Source organism: Carlito syrichta, unplaced genomic scaffold (assembly GCF_000164805.1).
Source record: "Carlito syrichta isolate Samal-C Ts95f unplaced genomic scaffold, Tarsius_syrichta-2.0.1 Scaffold302536, whole genome shotgun sequence".
In the NCBI taxonomy this organism is placed as follows: domain Eukaryota; kingdom Metazoa; phylum Chordata; class Mammalia; order Primates; family Tarsiidae; genus Carlito; species Carlito syrichta.
Genome location: NW_007246632.1, coordinates 288,640 through 316,076, shown reverse-complemented (window position 1 = coordinate 316,076; position 27,437 = coordinate 288,640).

Below are 27,437 nucleotides of genomic sequence, written 5' to 3'. Positions count from 1 at the left end.
AGTTGGTTTTAGGTTAAGGGCATTTATTTGTGGCCACTTCATTTAACAGGTACAAAATATAATAATGAATTACAATGGTTGGGAACTTACCACTCTGCTCATGTGCTTTGTTTCTCTGAAAGCTTACAGTACTTACACCAAGCTATATGACTACACATATCTTAGAATGCAATAGTCATTGTACATAAGAAATTTCTGAACCTCTTTCAAAACAACCCTCTTTCTAGGGAATTATGAAAAATGAAACTGGATTAAAAAGATCATGTACCTTGTGGTTTCAGAAGTTGGGACATTCTGAATTTTGATGCCCTCATTCAGTCATCCAGGATGTTTCAGTGAATCAGTTTCCACGAGGAACCAGAATATTCTCACCACCTACACAAAGCTGTTCAGCTCAGCTTAGCTCAGTACAGCTTAGATGCCCAGTGATATTCGAGAAGACAGAAGATACAATGACCTTCAGAAGATACAATGACCACCCTATGTCTTTACCTGAGTCCCACCTGCTCTGGACCTGGGAGCCTCCATGACCTTGGAGAATTTGAGATGCACTAATTATGTGTTTCAGTGGCATCAACATCAGATAATCTTTGTTCCTCTGACATTGTACCTGCTTATTGCCTTTCATTTATGCTTCAAATGTATGTGTATCACCTACTATGCACCACATCTGCTTGAGTGTGCAAGACTAAGTCCATGACTTCACAGATCTTGGAGAAGAGTAACGATGCTACATAATTAAAGAGGCCATTTCTGCCCTGTGTACATGTGGTTGATGATAATATAGGGATAAGCACTGGGTATTGTGGGAGCACAGAGAAGAACACTACCCAGCTTGGGGTGAACAGAGAGCTTCCCCAAAATAGGTGATAACTAAGTTGGCATCATTAGTTCTTTAGGTTATTCAACAAACATTTATTGAGTGCCTAGCAGTGGCTCTTTAAGTAACTAATGAGATTACGGTAAAATGAACATGACCCAGTCATTTTTTTATGGAAGGGAGATAGATATGCTAAATGCAATTAGTTTTAAAGTGGTTTGAATACTGTGAAGGAAAATAAAGCAGGAGAAAGGGAATGCTAGTATAGACTTGTGAACTGAATGATATGGCATATATTTTTTAATATCAGGGCAGTCAGTTCAGCCCTCCCTAACTCTGAGGTAATATTTTGAACTGGGACTTGAAGAAAATAATATAGAAGGCCAACAAAATATATATGCACAGAAACCCAAAAGCTCAAGGAACTTGATTGTGTCAGAGGAACTGCAAAAGTAGCAGGGGAGAGTAGTAGGAAATGAGTTCAGAGAGGGCCTAAAGAGCAGATTACATAAGCATGATTGGACTTTAAATGGAAAACTATCGGGGGGTATTTTGAGAGAAGGAGTGATACTACTGCATTATATTTAAAGGGGTGTGTGTGTGTGTGTGTGTGTGTTTGTGTGTGTGTGTGTGTGTGTGTGTGTGTGTGTGTTTCAATGGTAATGGAGGCAGAAAAGAGTAATGAGAGAAAAATGTCATATGGTATATAATTTGGGAATTATTCTCAGGACAATGCAAAGCCATTCAAGGGATTTAAAAGGGGAAGAGACTGGAGATGGGTGAAATTGGGACAAGGATATTTCTTTGGAAGCTCCTTTGGAGCATGTCAACTTGACTTGCGTAGATATGTTCAGGAATATCCTATCCAGTACTCAGTTCCTGTGGCTGTTTGGCTTCTGTTTCTTATAACCATGGTTGAGGGTCTACTACCTACTTTCTGGCATAGCTGAAGCTAACCCATGGCTGAAATCACTATTCTCATCTGACTCTTGTCCCTGAAATCATGATTATCCAGCAGTCATCACCATTCCCTGTCCCCCCAGAATTTTGCTAACACAGATCACTAGCATAGGCTGCAGCCTATCACCTGAGATAGTCCTGACTCTAAACTCTTCCCCATCTGCCTGGGTCATCTTTCAAGCACATGCTCCACTCTCCTGGGGGTGGCCCAGGGCACTGGGTCTCCGGTCTTCCTTATGTGAACGATATCTGAGCAATCAGTCTAGGGGAAGAAAGTCTTAGATTTTAGCATTTTATTAAAAAGTATGTCCTAGACAAAGGTAGTCTTCCTCCCTACCCTCATGTTGAGAGCACTTTTCACATTCTTCTTTCTCTTTTCCCAGTAAACGCACAGTGGTCCAGCCAAACGTCGTGGGCTGCACACTGCTTCCAGTTAAGACTTAGGAACTCGGTATGTTATCATCTGTTTCTCCTCACCACATGAAGAAATGTTAGCCTTTTGCAAAGGGCCCCAGCAAAGAAATTGAGGGCAGAGAGCATACAAAGACTGTCAGTCTTCACTGATGGGTATTTAAGCATCTAAGGAAATAATTTTGAGCACAGACGTCTTCTCTGCCTTTTACATGCCATGATACTGGTGTCTACTGCCTACCTTGTCTGCTTTTAAAACACCTCACCTGTATCAACTGAATCCATTTATGAATCCAACTACATTATACTGTGACAAGGTTCTTAAAAATTCCTCATTAATTCTCTCCCAGGCCAAGATGCTCACCTCAGCAAAAATGACCCTTTTAGTCTGCAAGTTCCTGATAAAATGAAAGACGAGATGTGAAACATCATTTATCTTTTTTTAAAAAAAGAAATTTCCCATTTTTTGAATGCTTGTCCTGTGCTAGTCATTGTGAGCCCCTTATATACATTACCAGGGACCTAGCAAAGTAAGAATGATTATCCCTCATTGAGAGTTGAAAGCTCACCATGTCCTACATGAGCCTATATAACTGTGCTTCCTAGGCAAACTCTGACCTATATGAGTGGTAGAGTTGGGATTTGAATTAAATTTTAGTGACCCCAATGCCTACTCACTGTTTATCTAGAGATAACAGCTTGAGGGGGCATTATTCTGCCTACAACTGTATCCAAGGACCTGACCAATGTATGATGCATAGAAACACCTCCAAAATATGAACCATTATCATGACTCAGGCAGGGACTGGCTGGAGAGAATAGGAAGGGATGGGGGATGGAGATGATGAGTGAGTAAGGGAAGAGTTGCCAAACACGAATTCCAAAACCCACAACTACTTATATTTAGATAAGCAGAGACTGAGCATTGTCTTTGCTCTGCTTAGCAAAACTAATTTCACTGCTTGGTGATGGCAAATTACTTTAAAGCAGGTAACAACATATCTCAGGATTCTGTGCCTCTGCCAAAAGAAGAGATTCTTCAGTGAGTCAGTAATAATCAACTGGGTGATATTTGAATCTGACCTGATTAATCCTCCATCACACCAGGTCCCCAAACTGATGAACATTTCAAGTATGAAAGGGAATGTGACTGAATCTTCTCATCCTGTTTTGTTTCATATTGTCTGTCACTATTCTCTTACACTCTTTCTTCCAAATCCAATGACTGTTTCATTTTAAGACCTTAAAAAACTGTCCTCCTTTTCAAAACATCAGAAACCCCACCATTAGAAATATGACATAATTCTATATGCCTGTCTTAATGAAGTTAGCATCACCTGGGAATTATATGTATATATTTTTTCTTCTGGTCCGATGCTTAAAAACAAATGTTAGAATGTAAATGAAAAATCACAAGACACTCCATATAAGCCAGTATTCTTACCCTAAGATTGCCAGGCCTGATACACTTCTTGAATCCAGTAATGATAAAGATGAATCCAGTAATGATAAGATGATAGTGCTGACTGTGATGATGACAATGATGAGGATGATGAGGAGGAAGATGAGAAAAACAGCAACTAACATTTACTAAATGTGCTAGGTGTTCCTCTAAGCATTTGACATTCATTATCGTACTCCTCACAAGTTTTGTGAGTTATATACTATTATTTTCTCCACGAAACCACTGAGGAAACTGAGACTTAAACTGAGACTTAGAGAAGTTAAATATCTTGTACCGGGTCCAACAGGCATTAAATGGTAGAACCATTATTCACACTCAAATTTGCCTACTATAATGCCTGAGTCCTTAATCATGCTACTTTTAATATTTCAGAAAGCATAATCCAATAGAACATTGGCTCTACAAAGCCTGTGCATTCTAAATAAAGCAAGCTGGAGTATATCACCCACTTTGCTAACAATGGTTTGCTTGGACTGATTAGAAGCTTGTCTTGGTGATTCCAGCTATACTTGAATGCAGCTCAGAAAAAAAGAATAAATCATCACTGATTATATGCAGTTAGCTTGGCAGGAAAATTCTTTAGCACATAGAATCTGTGGAATAAAATAATAAAAGGAAACCTTTTATTGATACTAGAACAGTTGGTGCCTCTCTTCTGAAGAATAATATATTCCAGCCTGAAAAATCTTAAGTTTATATCTCTTGCGTGTGAAATTAAATCAACACCCTATTTTATAAATTCTGTTGGGTCATAATTTTTTACCTCATGTTTACTTAAAATGCCTTTTCCAAAGTCTCCAGAAAACCACAATCTTCCTTCCTTTAGCAACCATCTCTACACTACAAACGGAAAGCAGCAAACTTTCCGGTCATAAGAGATAAAGTCAAAAGATTTAAATATGAATGCAAACCTTGAGAAAGGAGTTTAATCAAGGATCAGGCCATAGCACCAGGGAAAGTGATTTAGGTAAAAGACATATTTGACATTGGCAGTGTGCAAGTTTTAGAAAGGTTTATAGCTAGAAAAAGGTTTCTGTAATTTTTGAGAACCATGGAACTCGACTGCAAGAGGGTGTTGAAACTGTGTTTATAACTTTGAGGTAAACACTGTAAGCCATGAGCAAAACTCCCACTCGCTTAGACCATCTGAAATGGACCAGAGAATACTTCCTAAAGATGGTTGCTTTATGACAGCTCTGATACAACTATAATGAAAGCCCAATTATAACAAGCAAGGCGTGGTCACACAATTATCTCCCTTCTCTGTCCTGAACTGTGCCTTCATCTTTTTTGGTACCTGTCCTTGGCTTAGATTTCCCCTGACTTTGGCAATGTGTCCTGACACTCCACCTCTTTCTATTTTACTAGTTTTATACTGAGGAGTAGCTCTGGCTTCTGAGCCTTGCTGGTTTTTCTCTGCTTACTCCTTCAGCAGTTGGTAAATAATTACCTTTGTATGGAATTCAAAATACTTTAATCAATATTCATTTACCTTTTCATCCAGCCAGTTAATCAACAAACATTTCTGGCTATCTGTTATATTCTAGGCAATGGAATACAGATGAGAGCCCAGACTTTTAAAAATAATGTTTTATTTTAAAAATATATTTTATTTTACTTATTATTTTTAGTTTGTATCCTAAGGAATAAAAGTATATCTATAAGGGAGCTGAATAAGGCATTACCAGTATTCTTATTGTACAGATGAGAAAAGGAAGACAACGTGGTTTTAAATCATTCATTCTATCAGGGTTTATCATTAGCTAACCCCACCTTTAAATATGTACTAGGGCCGGGCTCAGTGGCTCAGCCTATAATTCCGCAACTTGGGAGGCTGAGGTGAGTGGATTGCCTGAGCCCGTGGGTTCAAGACCTGCCTGGGCAACTTGGTGAGACCTCATCTCTATAATAAATCAAAAAATTAGCTGGGTGTGGTAGCGTGAGCCTGTAGGAGGCGGAAGGATCGCCGGAGCCCAGCAGGTCGAGGCTGCAGTGGCCGGGAGAGGCCACTGCACTCCAGTCTGGGCGACAGAGTGAGACTCCAACTCAAAAAAAAAAAAAATGTACTAGGTGCATATTTGCTGAATGAACCTGAGTATGGTTGGCATAAGGCATGGAAAAGATGTTTTCCCTCATTCATTGTGTGTGTGTGTGTGTGTGTGTGTGTGTGTGTGTGTGTGTGTGTGTGTGTCCCTGACTAAGAACCAGAAGAGTAGGAGTAGAAATTATGTAACCTTACCACCAAGATGACTCAGGAGTATTGAAGATACTTAGTTGTTCAGAGAGTAAGACCAAAGCAGGCCAAGTTTCCTTCATACCCTAGCTCTTAGATGACTCGAGTAAATGTCTTAATCTCTTTGAGCCTCTGTTTCACAAAATGCAAAATAAAGACAATGACAGAACTCATCTTAGAGAGTTGATGAGAGCTAGTAAAAATTAATTGTGGTCTTGTACATATGATCACACAAACATACAAACTTACACAACCACTTAGAAGATCTGGCAGACATCCCCCCCCCAGTGGTTGTTGGTGGAGGCAAACCTCAATTTTTCAACCATCTCATCTTCGACAAAGCCTCCATCACCAACCACTGGGGAGAGGAGAACCTATTCAGTAAATGGTGCTGGGAAAACTGACTGACCACATGCAGAAGATTGAAACAGGAACCCTACCTATCACCATACACAAAAATCAACTCAAAATGGATCAAAGACCTAGACGTAAAACCTCAAGCTATAAGAATCTTATAAAATGCAGGAGACATCCTTACAGGCAACTAATTCCTGATCAAAACCCCAGATATCCATGACATAAGAGAAAAGATAGATAAGTGGGACCTCATTAAGCTGAAAAGCTTCTGCAAAGCAAAATAAACCATAAAGAGAGTGGAGAAACAGCCCACAGAATAGGGAAAAAATATTTGCCAACTGTATATCTGACAAAGCTGTAACATTCAGGATTTACAAGGAACTCAAACTTGTCAAAAAGAAAAAAACAAACAACCCCATCAAAAAGTGAGCAAAAGACATGAATAGACACTTCTCAACAGAAGACATAAGAGCAAACAACAGACACATGAAAAAGTGCTCAGCCTCCCTACTCATCAGAGAAATGCAAATCAAAACCTCAGTCTGTAATCCTAGTACTTTGGGAGGCTGAGGCGAGAGGATTGCCTGAGCCTGAGGGTTCGAGATCAGCCTGGGCAACTTGGTGAGACGTCGTCTCGACAATAAATCAAAAATTAGCTAGGCATGGTAGCATGCGCCCGTAGTTCCACTACTTGGAAGGCTGAGGTGGAAGGATCACCTGAGCCCAGCAGGTTGACACTGGGGTGGCCGTGAGTGTGCCACTGCACTCCAGCCTGGGTGACAAGGTGAGACTACAACTCAAAAAACCAAAAAATCAAAAAACCACATTAAAGATACCTCCTAACCCCAGTAAGAATGGCCATCATGAATAAAACAAACAACATCAGATGCTGGTGAGGATGCAGAGAAAAGGGAACACTTCTACACTGCTGGTTGGAATGCAAACTAGTTCAACCTCTATAGAAAACAGTGTGGTGATTTCTAAAAGAACTAGAAATCGACCTTCCCTATGACCCAGCAACTCCTTTACTGGTAGTATACCTGGAGGAACTCAAATCATTTTACAAAAAAGATACTTATACATACTTGTTTATTGCAGCACTATTTACAATAGCAAAAGCCTGGGACCAACCATGCTGCCCATCAAAACTGGACTGGATAAAAACATGTGGTACATACACAATGAAATATTATGCAGCCATAAAAAAGGACAAACATACGAACTTCATAGCAACTTGGAGAGATTTAGAGTCTATAATATTCAGTGATCCATCACAGAAACAAAGAACAGAGTAGCACATGTTCTCACTCATAAGTGGACACTGAACATTTGCCATAATACTACATGAAAGATTTTGATAGTAGTGGGATACTGCCGAGGTGGGATGGGGAGACACAATAACAACAAAGGTACATGATCTTAAACCAGGCAAAGTGGGTACCAAAGGGAAGCCTAAACTTTACCTGTATGATGTCCACATGTATACCTATATATATATATTTTATATATATAATCTGACAGAGTGAGCTGTGTTAGCTGTTATTATTCCTACTCTACTCTCCAGAGGAGAGGACAGAGGTTGTAAAAAGAAGACAACTAGATGCTATATGTGCCATTTAATTTTATTGGGTTTTTAGGTACTGATAGGTATATATGTTTCTTGTCCTTTTCAGGCAATTCTCATTATTTGTTTTCCAAAGCACATTTGGGTCTGATCATTAATTGTCTGCTTCTTTTGCTCAGGTCTCTATTTTACTTACTTCTGTTGACCAACAGCAAGTTTCTATTCTGCTTATTTTCTGTCAAGACATCAATAGTTTATTTCCAGGGACAACCCTTGGTCCTGTTATAATAATGGAATTTAGAAGATGTGCATTTCATGTTTTCTCCTGAATCTAAGTTACAATCTTCCTGGTTTAAGGGAACTTGTAAAATCATGCCTTCAACTATTCAGGAGCAGCTGTTATTTATGGGACTTGAAACGATGAACCAGATAATGTTTTAAGTACCTTACTAATATAATCTTACTTAATCTTCACAATTATCTTATGAGATAGCTGCTATTATTTCCATTTTATACATAAGAAAACTAAGGCTTAAAAATCCTATCCAACATCACAGATCTATTAAATCATAGAGCTGGGAATTATGTAACTATTCTGTCTGACTTGAGAGCTTGTGTTCTTATTAAGAACTGAACATCCTGATTTCTCAATATTTGTTAAAAATTGCCTTTTAAATACTCATTCTGAATAGCATTTCTTCAAATACTACTGAAAAGATCTTCTGTTTTCTTTTTTCTTCTGTTTTTCCCCCCTTTGGTAGTTCTTCTTCCTTCTCTTTTTTCCTTTTTTTAGTTTCCCTGCTTCCTCCTCCTTTCTCCTCCTCTTTCTTCTCCTATTTCTTCTCTACTTTATTATCATCTTTCTCCTCCTTCTCAAAGATAAAAGAAATGCTAAATTTTATAAAGAAAAGATACTTTGAATATGGATAATGAAGAAGGGTATCATGGAGGAGATAGATTTTGAGGTGAGCATTGAAAGTCAGGGTGCATTAAGATGCAGGGAAAAGTTCACACAAATCAATTTCCTTCTAGAAAGAAGGAATGAGATGAATACAAGCACTATACCAGCATATAATGTGAGATGATGAAGCCAACATTTTTGACTGAAGTGAAGGCTGCATGACAGAAATTATTAGAAGGTAAATGTTGAATAATAAAATGTGACTGGGTTGAGGCAGTCTAGTATATCAATATAAGGGTTTTAGAGTTGACTGTGTAGGTTATGGGGAGCCATGGGATATTTTTTAGCATAGGAATTATACTATCAAAGAACTTTTTAAAAGATAAATTATCTTCTGACATATTATAAAGTGAATTAGAGAAAAAAGGAAATTAAAAATAAAACAGTAGTTTGACTATTGTTGTAAAACTTTGTTTCTGCTACAACTCAATTGAAGAATGACATTCACATTCACACAAGACCAAAGGAATGTATAACCCCCATTCTGAATGGCATTCCCCATTCTGGAATGCCATTCTGAATGGCATTCCCCATTCTGGAATGCCACCAATTTCTTTATTCCTAATACTGCCTACCAACAGAGATGCAATTGAGTTAAAATCCAGTTGTTATGGGAATAAGTTTAGATTTTCTCCAAATTATTTTTAACTAAATTATGCCCAAACTTTGCTTGTATTAATAGAAATACAGTTCTTGAAATCCATCTCATTACTCTTTGCATTATACCAGAATGACAAAACCTCATGGTTAAAATTCATTAGTGTGCATAAGGGTCATGGTAGTGGAGAGAAACAAAAAGAGAAGATTAATGTGAGAGAAATTTTAGAAATAAAATAGAAAAGAGCTGGCAGTTTATTATGTATGAAACCAGAATAGAGGTTTCAGAAAGAGTTTCAGAGATTCAAACTGGAGTGACTGTGTAGATGGTGGTGCCGATGGAATGTTAGGAAAACAAAAGTAAGGGATTTGAGAGGGAAGCTGCTGAGACCAAATTTGATAAAAGATATGTTAAGTCAATCAGAAATAGACTGCATCTAATATTATTCTTATAAAAAAGAGTAAGTGTGGCAAGTATACACTGAGGATTTACAGAAACTTGTACTTTTTCACCCGAAGGCACTTTGTGTTCCCTTCTCTAGAAGCAAGGAGTGAAATGTTTATTGTGATTTAAAAACAGAAATAATGGATGGTTTAAGAAGAAAAGTAAGAAGTAATAGAAAACCAAAGAGAACATAGTATATACATGAAGATCCCTATACCCAAAATGTAGAAGAATAAAGAATTATCATCATCCTTGAGAACGTTAAATAATGAGTGTTGAGTCAAAAGACAGATAGTAGCTAGCAAAAGAGGAAAATACTACAGTGCAGTTTGTTTTAGAGTATCACAAATTTTGAAATGCCTTTATCCTCTAAATTCCAAACATAAAGTCATGTAGGACAGATCTATGGTGCAGAGGAAAGAGACAGAACACCTGATTTGAGCCCTTTCTACAATCTGTTTTTATAATTTTAGATAAAATTATCCAATATTTCTGAGCCTCATGCAATGGTTTTATTATTGAACACTTGAGCAATTGTGGGTGATCGGATCTCCTCTTTCATATTTCAGTCAATATACCTTACCTAGCTACACTTAAAGAGAGAAGGCATATTGTTATACCCTAAGTGATATTTAGTTTATTGGATCAATTATACAAATGTTAAACATGTACTTAGATGTAAAGTTATAGATTTTTTTATACCTTAGATAAACTACAATATTTGTTATTTCTACTAATTTTTTCAGAAATTTTCTGCCTCCTGTAGGAATCTAATCCCTGTAAGATTACTTGATGTAAAAGGCTTATTTCACATAACCACCATTCCTTTGGATTTTAGCACTTTTTGGTTCAGAAGAAGTTGTGTTGGGGAAACAGAATAAGCTGTCTTGCAAGTGTCCTTGACTACAAAGAATGAGGGGCTCTGGTCACACACAGAAGAGCAGTTTAAATAGTTAAATCCAAGACTTTGGGCTAAGAAAGGAGATCTTTCTTTTGGACAAGTCATAGCCTGGAAAACCTATAAATACAGGAAAAATAATATAAGGCTAACACGGTTCAGTTGTCACAGCTCCCGTGCAGCAACGTGGCTTTGACTACAACCATCAATTGAGGCCTTCCTTAATTCCAGCAAGATCTGGAGGCCATCTCCTCACTATCCTTACCCCATCTGTAATCTTCTACCAGCTCTCAGGGGACTTTTTTATTGTAAAATCACTGGATGCTTAGCTACTATTTGGGGCCATCTTTTCTCTCTATTGACATTCTGAAACTCTTTTCCCTCTGATTCTTCCTTTTGGCATCAACAGCTTGTTTTATAATTTAAAGAACTAAACACTACCTCTTTCTGCCCTATTTGAATTTCCTTTAAGTGTTTGGGAAGCCTAGAGCAGGAGTGAGAGTGGCAATGCTGGAAGAGTCTTTCAGAAAACTGCAGGAAATAGACCACAAAAATTAAAGATAGTATTTCTTGATAATTACAGCTTTACAAATAAGTTTTTACTCCTCCATTCAATTTCATCTCTAATTTGGTCTAATTATACCTCTCTAGCAATATCTTTCATGAACCCCTTTTCTCCAGCAAAACAAGATTCTCTGTCTGGAACATGTTTGGTGCTTTTGCTTCCACGTATGTTCATTTGAAATATATTCCTCCTTCCCCCAATTGGTTCTTTCTCTTTCTCTTGGCCTGTTGAGATCTTCCTATTTTTAATGCCGTTTTAGTGGTACCTCCTTATGAAGCCTTTCCTGATTTTCTAAGCTATGTCCTTTACTGAATCCCTGTGGCTTTTCTTAACTCTCCTCCTCTTGCTCAATCTCATTATAGTTATCTGTGTATTTCTACTAATATTCTTACTAGTTTGTAACCTCCTTGAGGGCTGGGACAATATCTTACTATATCTTATAGATTACATGTATCATAGTTCCTCTATTTAGAAAGGCCTGAATTGAAAAGCTTTCAGAAAATACCTTAATCATTAGGTCATGCTGAAGTGAGTAAACTTTATATTATTTTAGAAATGTGGTAGCAAAAATGCACGTAACCCTCTCAGCCTAGTGACTGTTACCTGCAAACTCAGGAAGATTTTCTGTTACTCTATTCTTGGGATTGTTATTCCAATAATATTAATTCTTATGCAACTATATTCATAGTGGCGAAATTGTATTAAACATTTTATTTGTGACGGGCACTGTGCTAAGTATTTTTAAATAAACAATAATTTTATAAGCACTGAGTTTGTAGTTTATCCTGAATTAATGGATGAGTTTAATTGCCATTGGAACCCATATATTTAGAACAAAGTAACAAATGGTAACATTGAGGCAAACTCAGACTCTGAAAAGAAAGACTAAATTGCTATTGATTATTCATTCAGTACCTTTCTCCATTGTTTCTCTTATTTTTTTTTGATTGCCTAAGCAACTAGGTAAATTAGTTCAAATATGACATCTAGATATTTCTTCTGAAAACAAATTTTTGATTTAATTTTCCCTACTATACTGTCTCCCTATTTAGGAAAGTAGATTTCTTATTATGATTTTCCTTGGCCTTCTCAAGTCAGATTAAGAAGAACCCATATCCTTCTTCTAGAATGTCTTATAATTTGCACTGCATCTTCAATTTGGCAGGAGGCACATGGTAGTCTATGAACCTATTCAGAGCGAGGTCTTGAATATATGGCCAAAGGATAGAAAAGGCAGTGCATCTTCTGCTTAACATTCTCTTTTCCTGACACAGAGATCAAGGAGGGCTTGTGTTCCAGATGGTGTGGCTACAAAACGTAGAGTCTGTTAGTCTAAATTGTTGAATGATTACATAGATCAAGGTGCCCTTCCAGCCTGCAATGATGCAGCATGAGTGAGAACTAACTTGTTTTATTCAGCTACTGAGATCTCAGGGTTACTGTATTCTTACAACAAACCTAATCTATCCAGAGTAACACAAAAGAGATAGGAAGATAATTAACATTTAATGAGTACCCACTATATGCCTACACTACAATAGGGCCTTCATATAATCTTATATTTTTGTTGTTATTTTATTTATTTCTCAAAAAATGCTTATCATGGTTCGGGAAATCAGACAGCATAGAAAAACACAGAGGTAAAATAATGTAGACATCTATGTTCACAATTGCTTCAGCTCTGCCTCTTCTGTAGTACTATATCTATCTCAAAGCATAAATATTATAGACCTTCCTTCTGATAGCTGTATGTATTGGATACTTATTTAAGAAAAATTAATATTTATTAGGTCAATGACCACAGAGTCAGGGCAAGCCATTTTGGAATGTGTTAAACAGATTTGTGTCAAATGCATATTCAATTATCATCCTTTAGAGTTATTTGGGTGTTTCTTGCCAATTATTGCATATGACTCACTTTGGCTCCACAGGAATTATGTTATTTAGTCTCATTATTGGGTATTGTTTGTTGTTGCTAATGAATAAAATGAAAAAGGAAATATTATATATTCAGAGTATATCAAATTAAGTACTACAGAAAGAGGGTAAGGAGGGACATGTTTACCAAATCATTCCATGTAGGAGGCTCTTTCAGCTGAATTATGAACATCCAATTACATTCTTTACAGTGTTTAAAGACCTCTGAACTTGGAATCAGAATACCTGGGTTGAAATTCTGGCTCCATAGTAGCTGTAAAATCAAATTACTTAACTGAGCTACAGGTTTCTTATCTGTAAATGGAGTATAGATTAAATTTACCTTACATGACTTTCATTAGAATGATGGAGTTGAATTAGTCTAAAAGCATCTGTGGTTTGATGTATAATAGATGCACAAAAAAGTGTTAGAGACTTGTTTGCCTTTTTTTATTAATTAATTTTCATTTGTCTTTTAAAATACATGGAATATATTACCCCAGTAGGTTATTTAAATTTATTTATTTATTATTATTTTTTAATTTTTATTATAAAAATGTGGTGTACATTTCACGGTTAGGTATACAAACATTGATCATGCAGGTACCCTTGTTGATGAGGTATGCCCCTCCCTCCCCTAGCAGTTTCCCTCAACTGCCAATCCCACCTCCCCTCCCCGACAGTTTCCCACTACTGCCAATTGCTCTCTTATAGCATTATAATTATTCAGGGTCCATTTATGAATGAGACCATATGTAACTCTGTTCTTTGTTTCTGTGATAAATCACTGAGTATGATCGACTCCAAATTCATCCAAGTTGCTGCAGAGTCCATATATTTGTCCTTCTTTATGGCTGCATAATATTCCATCATGTATATGTACCACATTTGTTTAATCCAGTCCAGCTTCGATGGGCAACACAGTTGGGTCCATGTTCTTGTTATTGTGAATAGAGCTGCAACAAACATAAGTGTGCAAGTATCTTTTTGGTAGAATGATTTGAGTTCCTCCGGGTATATTCCCAATAGGGAAATTGCTGGGTCATATGAAAGGTCAATTTCTAGTTCTTTCAGGAATTGTCACACTGTCTTCCAAAGAGGCTGCACCAGTTTGCATTCCCACCAGCAGTGTAGAAGCATTTCTTTTTCTCCACATCCTCGCCAGCATCTGTTGTTGTTTGTTGTATTAATGATGGACATTCTTACAGGGGTTAGGTGGTATCTCAATGTAGTTTTGATTTACATTTCTCTAATGATGAGTGAGGCTAAGCACTTTTTCATATGTCTGTTGGCTGCCCGTGTATCTTCTTTTGAAAAGTATCTATTCATGTTTTTTGCCCACTTTTTAAAGGGGCTGTTTGTTTTTTTCCTTTTGGTGTGTTTGAGTTCCTTGTAGATCCTAGATATTAGGCCTTTGTTGGATAAACAGTTGGCAAACATATTTTCCCATTCTGTGGGCTGTCTCCCTGCTCTTTTGATGGTTTCTTTTGCTTTGCAGAAGCTCGTTAATTTGATGAGGTCCCACTTGTCTATTTTATTTCTTAAGTATTGGTCTATAAGGTTCTGAATAGGAATTGGTTCTCAGTTCCAACTTCCATAAGGGTGTCTCCTGCATTTTCTAAAATTCTTATAGTTTGAGGGTTTACATTCACGTCTTTGATCCATTTAGAGTTAATTTTTGTGTATGGTGATAAGTAGGGGTCCTGTTTCAATCTTCTGCATGTGGTCAGCCAGTTTTCCCAGCACCATTTACTGAATAGGTTTTTCTCTCCCCAATGGTTGTTGTTGGAGGCTTTGTCAAAGATGAGTTGGTTGAAGAGTTGAGACTTTGCTTCCAGAATCTGTATCCTGTTCCATCAATCTATGTGCCTGTTCTTGTACCAATACCAGGCTGTTTTGATTACTGTAGCCTAATAATAAAGTTGGAAGTCTGGAAGTGTGATACCTCCTGCTTTGTTTCTTTTGCTAAGGATTGTTTTAGCTATTCGTGGTCATTTATGTTTCCATATGAATTTCTGTATTGTCATTTCCAGGTCTGAGAATGATATTGGCAGCTTAATGGGTATTGCGTTGAATGTGTAGGTTGCCTTTGGTAGGATGGACGTCTTAACAATGACGATTCTTCTTATTCATGAGCATGAAACATTTTTCCAATTTTTTGTGTCTTCTTGGATTTCTTTAAGCAGTGTTTTGTAATTTTCATTGTAAATGTCTTTCATTTTTCTGGTTGGGAAGATGCCGAGGTATTTCATTTTTTTGGTGGCTATTGTGAATGGGAGTGTGCTTTTTATTTGGATCTCTGCCTGCTTCTTGTTGATGTAAAGGAATGCAACTGCCTTTTGCACATTTATTTTGTACCCTGAGACTTTCCCAAAGTCCTTTATCAGTGCAAGCAGGTTTTTGACAGATTATCTTGGATTTTCAAGGTACAGGATCATATCATCAGCAAAGAGGGATAAATTGACTTCCTCTTTTCCTATTTGGATACCCCTGATTTCCTTCTCTTGTCTAGCTGCCTGGGCTAGGACTTCCAACATAATATTGAACAAGAGGCGTGAGAGTGGGTAGTCTTGTCTCATTCCAGTTTTGAGGGGAAATAATTCTAGTTTCTGACCATTTAGCGACATGTTATCTGTGGGTTTATCATAAATGGCACTTACTATTTTGCAGTATGTTCCTTCTATACCTAGGTGTCTGAGGGTTTTTATGAAGATGGGATGCTGGATTTTATAAAAAGCTTTTTCTGCATCGAATGAGACAATCATGCGATTCTTGCTTTTACATATGTTGATGTATTTAATGACATTTATGGTCTTGCAAATGTTGAACCAGCCCTGCATCCTGGAGATGAAACCTACTTGGCATGGTGGATGATATTTCAGATGTGTTTTTGGATCTCATTTACTAGAATCTTGTTGGGAATTTTTGCATCTATGTTCATAAGGGATATTGATTGGCCTGTAGTTCTCTTTCTTTGTTGGATCTTTACCTGGTTTGAGTATCAGTGTAATGTTAGCTTTATAAAATGATTTGGGGAGAATTCCATCTTTCTCAATTGCCTGGAATACTTTCAAAGGATTGGTATCAGCTCCTCCTTGTACGTTTTGTAGAATTCTGCTGGAAAGCCATCTGATCCAGGGCATTTTTTTTTGTAGGTAGTTTTCGTATGAAAGAGTTAATTTCCTGAATTGTTATTGGTCTATTTAGTGTCTCAATGTCTTCTTGTTTTAACCTGGGGAGTTTATGTGATGTCAGAAAGGCCTCCATTTCATCTAGGTTATCAAGTTTGTTTCCATATAGGTGTACATAGTAATCTCTGATAATCTTTTGTATTTCTCTGGGGTCAGTTGTGATTTGATCTTATGTATTTCTGATTGTGTTTATTTGGGCTTTTTCTTGGTCATTCTGGCTAGGAGCCCATCAATCTTGTTAATTCTTTCAAAGAACCAACTTTTTGTTTTGTTGATGTTTTCTATGATATTTTTGTCCTCTATGTCCCGTATAGGGCTCTTATTTTTGTGTTTTGGATTCTTCTGCTAAAGTTGGGGTTTGGGTGGTCTTCTCTTTCTAGCTCCCTTAGGTGATTTGTTAGGCTCTCCACTTGTGATCTTTCCATTTTCTTGATGTGTGCTCGTAGAGATATAAATTCCCCTCTTAAAACTGATATCATGGCATCCCAGAGGTTTTGGTAAGATGTTTCTTCATTTTCATTTGTTTCCAGGAATCTTTCAATTTCTTCTTTGACTTCAGTGTTGACCCAGTCACTGTTCAGCATCATGCTGTTTAATGCCCATGTCTTTGTGGGCTTTGAGGAAATGTTGTTGGTTTTTATATTTATTTTTTATTCCACTATGATCTGAGAATGTGCATGGCAAGATTTCAACCTTATGGGATTTGTTTATGCTTGATTTATGGCCAAGAATGTGATTGATCCTGGAGTATGTTCCATGTGGTGACGAGTAGAATGTATATTCTGTGGTTGTTGGGTGGAATAATCTGTAGGTATCCATTAAGTCCATTTGGTCAAGTGTCAAGTTTAGGTTTTGGATCCCCTTGTTGATTTTTTGCCTCAATGATCTATTTGGGGCTGTCTGTGGGGTATTTAAGTCCCCAGCTATAATAGTGTTAGAGTCAATATCTTTTTTTAGTGTATTTAGTAGTTGTTTTATAAATGCTGGTGCTCCTGTGTTGGGTATATGTTTAGGATGGATATTTCTTGTTGATGGATTGAACCTTTTATAATTATGTAGTGTCCTTTGCATCTTTTAAAATTTTTGATAGCTTTAAGGTTGTTTTGTCTGATATTAAGATTGCAACTCTTGGTCGGGCTAGTGACTTGGCCTGTAATCCCATGCTTTGGGAGGCTGAGGTGAGTGAATTGCCTGAGCCCGAGGGTTCGAGACCCGCCTGGGCAACTTGGCAACACCTCATCTATACATTAAATCAGAAAAATTAGCTGGGCGTGGTAGTGCATGCCTGTAGTTCCAGCTACTTGGAAGGCTGAGATGGAAGGATCACTGGAACCCAGCAGGTCAAGGCTGCAGTGGCTGGAAGCAGCCACTGCACTCCAGTCTGGGTGACTGAGTGAGACTCCAACTGAAAAAAAAAAAAAAAAGATTACAACTCCTGCCTTCTTTTGTGATCCATTTGCCTGGAAATTCATTTTCCATCCTTTAACTTTGAGTCTGTGTGTGTCCCTTGTAGTGAGATGAGTCTCCTGGATGCAGCAAATAATGGGGTCATGGTTTCTTATACAGTCCACCATTCTGTGTCTTTTCAGTGGTGCATTTAGTCCATCCACATTCAGGTTAATTGTTGAGATGTGGGGGTTTGTCCCTGTCATGAGGTTCTTGTAGAGTTGTTGTCCCTGTTTATTTGTTGTCTTTCCTTTGGTTTTTGGGCTGATTCATGTGTGTTTTCCATCTTTTCCCTATATTCTTGTGAAGAACATTGTCATTCTTTTCTCCTTTTCTTCTGTTTTTAATACTTTCTTAAGTTTTTCTTGTAGAGGTCATCTGGAGGCAGCATAAGTTCTTAGTGATTGGATGTCTGGGAAAGATTTTAATTCTCCCTAACTGATGAAACTTAGCTTGACTGAATAGGTTACTCTTGGTCAAAATTGATTATCTTTGAGAAATTTGAAGATTGGGCTCCAAGGTCTCCTAGGCTGAAGGGTTTCTATAGATAAATCTGCTGCTATTCTAATTGATCTTCCCTGGTAGGTAGTCTGACCTTGTTCTCTTGCTGCCTTTAGAATTTTTTCTTTTATACCTACTTTGTTTAGGCAAATTATTATGTGTCTGGGAGTTGGTCTCATTTTTTGTCTTGCAGGGGTTCTCTGGATCTCTTGTGTTTGAATTTTTTACATCACTAATGAGATGAGGGAAGTTTTTTTGGATAATTTCATGGAATGTTTGTTCCAGAGTGGTCTCTGTCTCTCTTTCTGCCTCAGGAAGTTCAATTACTCTTAGGTTCAGTCTCTTTAGATAGTCATTCATCTCTTGAAGGTTTGGTTCTGTCTTTTAAAGCTTCTTTTCTATGTTTTTGACAGATTGGGTTAGTTCTATATTTTGGTCTTCAAGCTCTGAGATTCTTTCTTCAACTTGGCTAATTCTGCTTTCCATGCTTATTAGTTTGTTATTTATTTCAATCACAGTATTCTTTACTGCTGTTATTTCAGTTATCAGCTCCTTCCTATTTTCGTCTTGTCTCTCCTCAATTATTTTTATTCTCTCTATTAATGTCTTGATGTCTGGGTTTGTCGTATGTGACCAGTCATTCTGGGGGCTCTTCATTCTTTGCATTCTGATGTCTGTTTTCTCAGTGTCTGACCTCCCAGGGGTCTGTGTGCACCCTATATTCTTCTTTTGGTTTTTCTTCATTTGTGTAGATTTTCCTCCCCACTTTTTCTCCCCCCTTCATCGTCTTCTTTAATTCTGTCATTCAGAGGTGAAGGGGTTGCTTTTATTTCTGTTTATTCAATCTCCTATTCTTCTTTATGTATATCCTCTGGCTTTGTTCAATTCTGGAGGTAGACTGTGGTTGGGGGTGAACCTTTTTGCAGTTTTGAGATTTAACTGAGGTGGGAGCTGTGATTCAAAATCTATCTGCAGATCCCAGTATCCACTGACAGGTGTATGGATAATCTGGAACCCTCTTCCCACTGCCTTGCAATCTGTCCATGCAGTGGCATTACTCCCTGAAAGCAAAATGAGGTTAAAAAAAAAAGGAAAAGAATGGAACAGGGAGTGGGAGGAAGAGGGAGGTGGAGAGAGAGAAGAGTAAGAGGGAAAACAGACAAACATACCAACAAACAAATGAAAAGAGACACAAAGACAGATACAGGCAAAAAGAAAAAACAACAACAATAACAACAAACAAACCAACAAACATACAAAAAACCTAAAACGTACAATCATACAGACATACAAGCTAACCAACCTCCTTACTGGTGTACTATTCGCCTATACAAACTTGAGGTCTAAAGGGAAAAAAATAGAATAGAATAGAATAAAATCAGTAAACTAACAGAACCAAAGCAAGTATGAAAATGTTATTGATAACAGTAAGAAGAGAAAGAAAAGGGGAAGAAAGATGGATAAGACAAACAGACAAAGAATTACAAAAAAAATTAAAACAAGGGAACCAAACACAATCTGAGACTTTTCCTTTGAGTTCAATGTTCTTTGTGCTCTGATTTCTATCTGTCATTGCAGGCTGGTAGAGTTGTTCACAGTTAGAGTCAGTTGCCCCTGGCCTACTGTGGAGGGTGGGTCAGATCTGGGCTGCTTGCCAAATCTGCCACTCAGATCTGGCCTGTGTCTATCTAGCATGGGGGAGGGGCTTCCGTTCCTCCCATTTTGATATTGTTACTCGGATCCCAAGCTGGGACATGGGCCAAGGTGGATGGAGCTGGTCTCATGGCTCAGCTGATCTCTTTTTCTGCTGCAGCCCAAGACTGCTGGGCAATGCTGGCCAGCTTTGCACTGGGCTACTCAGGCTGGCTGGGTGGAAGTAGGAGGCCACCCAGGGCAGTAGAGAGCAGGCAACGGTAGTAGTGGTGGCAGCCGCCACTTCAGCTGTGCATGGGAGGAGCTCCACAAGCCTGGCTCTGGGTGGGGGGGGGGGGGTGTGGCAGTGGCAGCAGCTATGGTGGTTTCAGTAGTGCGGTGCTTGAGGAGGGGCTTCATGGGTCGGGAGCCGTGGGTCGCCTCAGGCAGGGCCAGGGTGGCGGCACTGACTGCGGCTGCTGAGCATCCTGTGAAGAGCCGGCTGGCAACGATGAGAGCTGCAACCCCTGGGGGAGAGCAAGCGTCTTTATGGGTGTTCTCTTTTGCAGAGGGTCTCACAGACCAAACTGTCCCATCACCATCTTGCCTGAAGTCCAGTTATTTAAATTTAAAACATCATTGATTACTGCTGACTCTTCCAAATAAACAGAAGTGGGCATGAGTTAGGCGTATCAGAAACAGTCACCTGGCTTCAAAGAATCTTCAAAAGAAGAGTGTTACCTCTGTGAACACACAAAGCTTCAGATTCAAGTCTTTTATTTTGCATACTTCCAAACTCTAACTTGGTAGCATCCCAGAGTCAATTGAACTTGGAGATACTGATTCATGTTAGTGCAGCTCACAAGATACTGATTGAAATGAGTAGATACTTATCAGAGTTTATTAATTTTAATGAGAAAAAGCGTCTACACTGACTTAATGCCCATATACTTTAACAGTTTATTATCTCTTGGTGTAAAAATTTTAAGGGAAGTCAAATGATAACCCTAAGCTTACCTGTATCTGAATAGGCTAGGTTATGCTGATTCAGACAACCACAAAATCTGTTTCCTTAAATACCAAGGCTTATTTGTCTCTAAAATGTCATGTCTACTGTGGACAGTGGGTATTTGGCTCTAAGCTATCCTTACTCAAGAACTCAGGATGACCAAGATTTCACTTCATGAAGTTGTTTCAGCAAGGGGAAGTGAATGATAAAGGATTTTGCACTGACTTTTGAAATCTTCCACCAAGAAGTGACATATATTCTTTCCACTAACATTTCATTAACCTAAGGAAATAAAATTGCTATACCTAAGTTACCTGAGATACACGGGAAAGTGCAACTATCCCGTGTATCTCAAAGTAGAAGGAACTGACTATTGGTATGTGTATTTGGTAACCATATTTGGTAAAAGAGATATGTAGATCAGAGACAGTTTTACTGTAAGTTTTGAACGTTTACCACCCTCAAGGTTGGAAGCCTGCTGTCCCTCTAGTCACACAAAGGATGTAATTGCCAGATGCTTACACCCTCATAAAGTTCTATTGGCAGAGCATACTCCCCCTAGTATAGAACTACAATTCTGACCAACCCTCCATTTCTTAGGTATATTCTTTCTTTAGTCCCATTTATACAGCAATTAGATGGCATTCAAATCTTTCTGATCTGGGATCCTTTCTATCTCTTTCAGATGATTCACATACCTAGATCTATTAAACTTTAATTTTAATAAGCTAACTCTGAAAATATTATTTTCTTCATTTTGAAGTTCAGAGGTACCTAACTATTCTTTGTCCCCTTCAGATAACCTCATAATGATACATCTGTTCCAGTTAATAATGTTCGGGGCATCAGCTCCTCTTCTTACTTAATGTATGCTTTCTCATGCTTTTACTTGTGTCATAATGACTGTGCAAAAAGTAATTTCAGCCTCCTCCATTGTCCAGAGTGAGTTGTATTCTGCTTATGAAGACTAACTATAAATGAGGTTTCATTGTAATTTAACCATCACATGCTGATCCCCCTCTTTAATTATCCTTTAATAAATAAAAATTTGTAGATTAGTTAAAAAAAATCCTATTTTTGTTCCCAGATCTTATGATTCCAAATAATTTGGTGACTTTTGTATTGAACAGTTTGTTTGTGTGAGTTCTAACCTTTAAAAAGTTTTTCATTTGACAACTATAGTCAATTTTTTCTTTTCTACTAAACTATTTTAGCAAATAGTTTCCCCTATTCATAAAAGGAATTTATCATTTATTTTTTGTTACCCATTGTTCATTCATTCTGCTCATCCTGATTTATTCATACATTCAGCATTCCTACTATGTTGAAAGTGGTAAACTTTGGGAAGCAGATGAAAAATAAGATAATATGTCTCCCCTCAAAGGGCTTCATTTTTAGGAAAAAATAGAAGTAGATAGGCCAAAATAACTAGAAGCACTGAATAAAATCAAGAATGGGGAAGAATACTTTGTGTATGCTTAAGTTCGGAACTCATTCAACTCCGAGTTTTACAATACTTAAGAATTCTATTAAATTCTCCAAAGTTTACAGAGTACATTCTCATGGATGATCTCATGTAATCCTCTCAAAGTTCTGTGAGAGGTTATGTTACCCCTCATTTTACAGATGAGGGAATACAAGCTTACTGAAGTTAAGCAGTTTGCTTAAGATTATTATTAACTGACATAACTCACATTTTCTAAAATGTCTTAATATCATAGGCTTACTTTAAGTCCTGCCATTACAGCATATTTGATCTTGGATACCTAACTGGTCCTTGTGCCTGGATCCCTTGACACTGCAAGTCATAGAAATACCAAGATGTTCTGATTTGGTGAAACTTCACTTCCATGAGGCTACATTATAGGAAATAAGGAACCCACACTTGTTTGGCAAGCAGCTGGGTTTTTTGTTTGTTTGTTTGTTTTGCTGCAATACTCTTTTCAGAAGAATAAACTTGTGTTACCTATATTTCATTGCTCAGCTCGTGGGGAAAATATTGAAAAATGCTGGAAATTGCTTTATTTTATACATAAAGGTAAAAAAATAGGTGATTCCATGTAATATAATAGAAAAATTTGCTTAAGTTAAAGAGACTGAGGTAAAGATATCAGAGAAAGAGGCTACTGGATATTTACGTAAAACTTGAAGGACACCTAGATGAGTTTGTGAAAGTCTCTATCTGATCCTGAGTTGTGTAGGAACACTTCAATACACTCATGTTGAGGATTCATATTACTGCACATGGGGTTAAGCAAAGAAGTTACAACAAGACATACTACTGACTCTCAAAGATTGTGCAGTTTCATGGGGGTAACAGAAACACAAGCAATTTTGAAAGAACAGAGGAAATTCTATGCTTGAACTATTAGTTGTTTTGAGAGCAGAAGGCACAGAATTAGAGATAGAGCTGGTGTTGGAAAGGTAGACTGAGACTTAGAGATAGGCTGAAGAACAATAAGGAAGGGCTTGTTAGTGGAAGCTACTTCTGAACTAACACAGACTGATCAGGAGTTAGCTATCAGAGACATAGGGCAAGACATGGGTAAAAATTATGTTGAATATCATAAAGTGTGTAATTCTATGCATGACACTGCCTACATTCCTTAACATGAATGATCTCATGTAATTCTCTTCAGTGCCCTGTGAGATAGGTACTATTATTTTCTCATATTACAGATGACAGGGCAACGCGAGAGAAGCTGGTACAATTTACTGCAAGTGGCCAAAGAGCTCCAGTCAAGAAGACTCTGGGAAAAAAGAAGACCCTACAGAATAGATAGAATGATGCAAAGTTAGAAAATAAGTGAGGATAAGGCACAAAAAACATTACATAGTGTTTGAAAATAAGCTAGGATAGGGACAGAAATAGAAAAAAAAGGCAGCTAAAAATTGCAAGAATAATAAAAATCCATATGATAGGCAAAATAGTAATGACAGGTACTATTTATTGAGTGCTAGTAATACCCCAGTTCTTGGTCTATGTGTTTTCTTGTATTATGTCATCTAATTCTCAAAATAGTTTTATGAGGGAGTTATCATTATCGCTATTTATATGAAGATACCGATTAACCAAAGAGATTAAGAAAATAGTTCAATGTCACAATAAGAAGCAGAGCTGGATTTTCAACTCAGATATGTTGACTCCAGAACCCAGGCACTTAATCATTATTCCATTCAACCCCTTGGATACCAGAAATGGGATTAGCAGTGTATAGCATTCTTTTGTAAAACTTATATTTTAGTTATATCTTTCTTAGACTAGATCTCATTTTCTGTGAAGGAATTATAGCTAGGCTCTGCTCTTCTTATCTGAGTTAGGAAACATATTTTTCTCTAAATCAAGATAGCTAATCTCATGCACTTCCTGTTTCACTGATGTAACTCTCAGGGAGTAAACAGCCTTATCCCCCAAACCTGGGAGATTACTACTGCTCCATACGTATTGACAGTTTTCACTAACTGCAGAGCAGAAGTCACCGTTTTGCTTTCATAGATAAGACAAAACAGTGCAGTGATAGTTAAAGAGTTGTGGGTAAGAGAAGCAACTTAAAGATTTCAGGGTTTTTATTATTTTTTAGATTAAAATCATAGATTTCCATATTGCTACAAAGTTGCTGAGGAGTGCAATGAAGGCCCATTTAAAATCACTTTCATTCTGTGCAGTGTGCCCATGAAATAATGTATGATGAGGAGAGTATAAGCTAAATATTTCTTAAGAGTCTGAGTTCTTCATGAAATATACATATTTAAGAAACAAGGGAAATAAAGTTTCAAGATCCTAGTAGAGAAATGAGAAAAGGAGAATGCATTTTAACAGCAAGCTAATGTTTGCTATTTTTGTCCCTTAAGTGCCGGTAGTCTTGCTTCTCCTTAAGATAAATAATTATATCTGTCTATGGCAATTACGGCACAGAAATTTCATGTTTATATTTTTAGCCAGTTTATTGGTCATAATGTAGATGCCTTTAAACTGTGTCTTCCCATGTGTTATATTGAAGTTTCACAGTAATTTGTAAATTTTACATTTGTTTTGGCTTGAATTTTTTTAAAAATGCCTCTCTTTGGTTAACATATGTTGCTACATGTTCCTTTTGTGTATGTTCCACTTTTTAACCTTTATGTATAGCAATCTATTTAAGCCTAGTTTGAATTTGTAAGGTATTATATTTCAAAAAAAATTTAAGGCCAATTATCCACTTGTTAAACCAAGACTTTCTTACAGAAAGGAACTATATTATTTTACGGCTTTATTTGCAGGTCTTTGTAGACCTTCAAAATATATAATATATTTAATAAATATCTACAATATATTATATTAATATTTATTAAATATATTATATTATAAATATAAATATATTAAAGGGGTACAGAAATTAACTGATTAAGAGTAAATATGATTTTATTGAATTAAATTATAACTACCTAAGAGTGAGATGAAATGAAGGGAAGAAAAAGTCCAGTTCTTAGAAAAGATAGATCAGAGAGATCCTTCATGTCACCATCTGATAACTTTTTTGTTCTCTCTTGACTAAAATCTAAGAAGAATACTTGTAACCAATTAAGGTCATTTATCTAATTTTGCTAGTGGTGAAACAACTTACTGCACAAATGAAAGAATTATTTCCAAGAATAATTTCAGGTTTTGTGGTGTTCCTAAAATATTGATGAAGGGCAAAGAGTACTGGGTGTTTGAGTGATGTTTGGGACTCAGAAATATGTGTCATTATTAAAGAAGATACTTTTTCCTCTTTTATAAGCCAACAGTACACTTGAGATTTTCCAGCAAGATTGTTCTTTTATGTACCATGATTCTTATTTCTTAGAATTGTAAAATTAAACAAGTGCTATTGTACTAGATTACAAAGACTGTAACACCTAAGCCTATTAACTCTCTTCATTTACATGTGTCAAAGCACCTAAGCTAGTTATTCAGATTTTATTATTATGCAAAGATGCCTTTTACAACTCATCTTTTATAAGACAATGAGCCACACTTTGGAGTTAAGCAAATCTGGGTTCAAATTTAGCCTGACTTTTTACTAGCTGACATCCTTAGTTTCTTTGGAGACTTTGCATTGAAAAAATAGTATGTAATTATATTATTGTGTTTTTAAAGGCTATTGTTTGCAATTCTGGCACTATCACTGGTTCTATATAATTCTGAATAGGTCATTTAACTACCCTAAATTGTTTCCTTCTATTATTAAAATTAGATTATCATATTCTAATTCAGAAGTTCTGCTCTTAGGGATTTATCTTAAGGTAAACTATGCAGAGATTTTATATGTTCATATATGGCATTGTTTACACTATAAAAAAATTTGGCAATTTGCATGCCCGTCAATAGGGATTTTGTTTAATTATAGCATGGACATGCATACAAATTATATGGTGCCAATAAAAATAATAGATATATTTTAATTAATATAGATTGTCATATGAAGTAAATGTAGGTTATGAGGAAAAATGTATAGCATGATTTTATTTTTTAAACTAAATATATCTGAGCAATATATATAGCAAAATAATTGGTTATTGTGTACTTTGTTCCAAACATGATTGTAAGAGCTTTACATGAATCATCTCACTTCATTTATATAAAGCTTTAACAGGCATTGCTGTTAATATGACTTTTATACAAAAAAAATTGAGCCACTGGAATGTTAAAAATTTTCCCAAAGAAACACAGTTAATGGTTCCAGTATTTGAACCTGTATTCTTTACCACTGTGATATGCTGCCTCCTAAAAAGTCTATAATATTGAGCAAACCAATGTTGATAGCTGTTAATTTCTTAACGTCTTTCATTGAATACAAGGCGGTTTAGAAATGGAAGAGATTGAGCTCTGGTCCTGTCTTTGTCAATTACTAGCAGTGTGACTGAAGTTTCTTGACCTCTCTGTGCTTTGGTTTCTTCATGTGTAAGACAGGGTTAATAATAGTTCATATAGATTATATGAAGATAAAACAAGTGAATACATGTGATACATTTCAAGTGGTGTTAAAAACATAAAAAATTTTTTTTAAATGTTAACAGCTGCTAATACTGTCATCTGGCTTAAGGTAAGTAGAATCAGAATGTGGAACTTGGTTCCAATACATATTATTTCACCTATACTCTGATTCTTTTAGCCCTGTATCTCTGTTAAGCACTGCAATGTTCATATTCTCCAAATATTATAAATGAGTTAATTCATCTTTAAATTCTCTCCACTGAAGTGTTATAAAATATTGTTTGAATAGGCTCTCATGTGGAATAAAACAAACAAAACAAAATAGCCTTATGTATTTGCACTCTAATCCCCAGAGATTTTATAGTAATTTACTGTGAGTTATTTGCAGGACTTTCTTATTTTTAGATTATTGTTCTCAAAAGTTTTGGAGAGGGAGGTGTCATCATTTAGAAGGAAGGGGAAAAAGATACTGGTCATTAAAAGTTATGTTCCTTCTCAGACTGTAATTA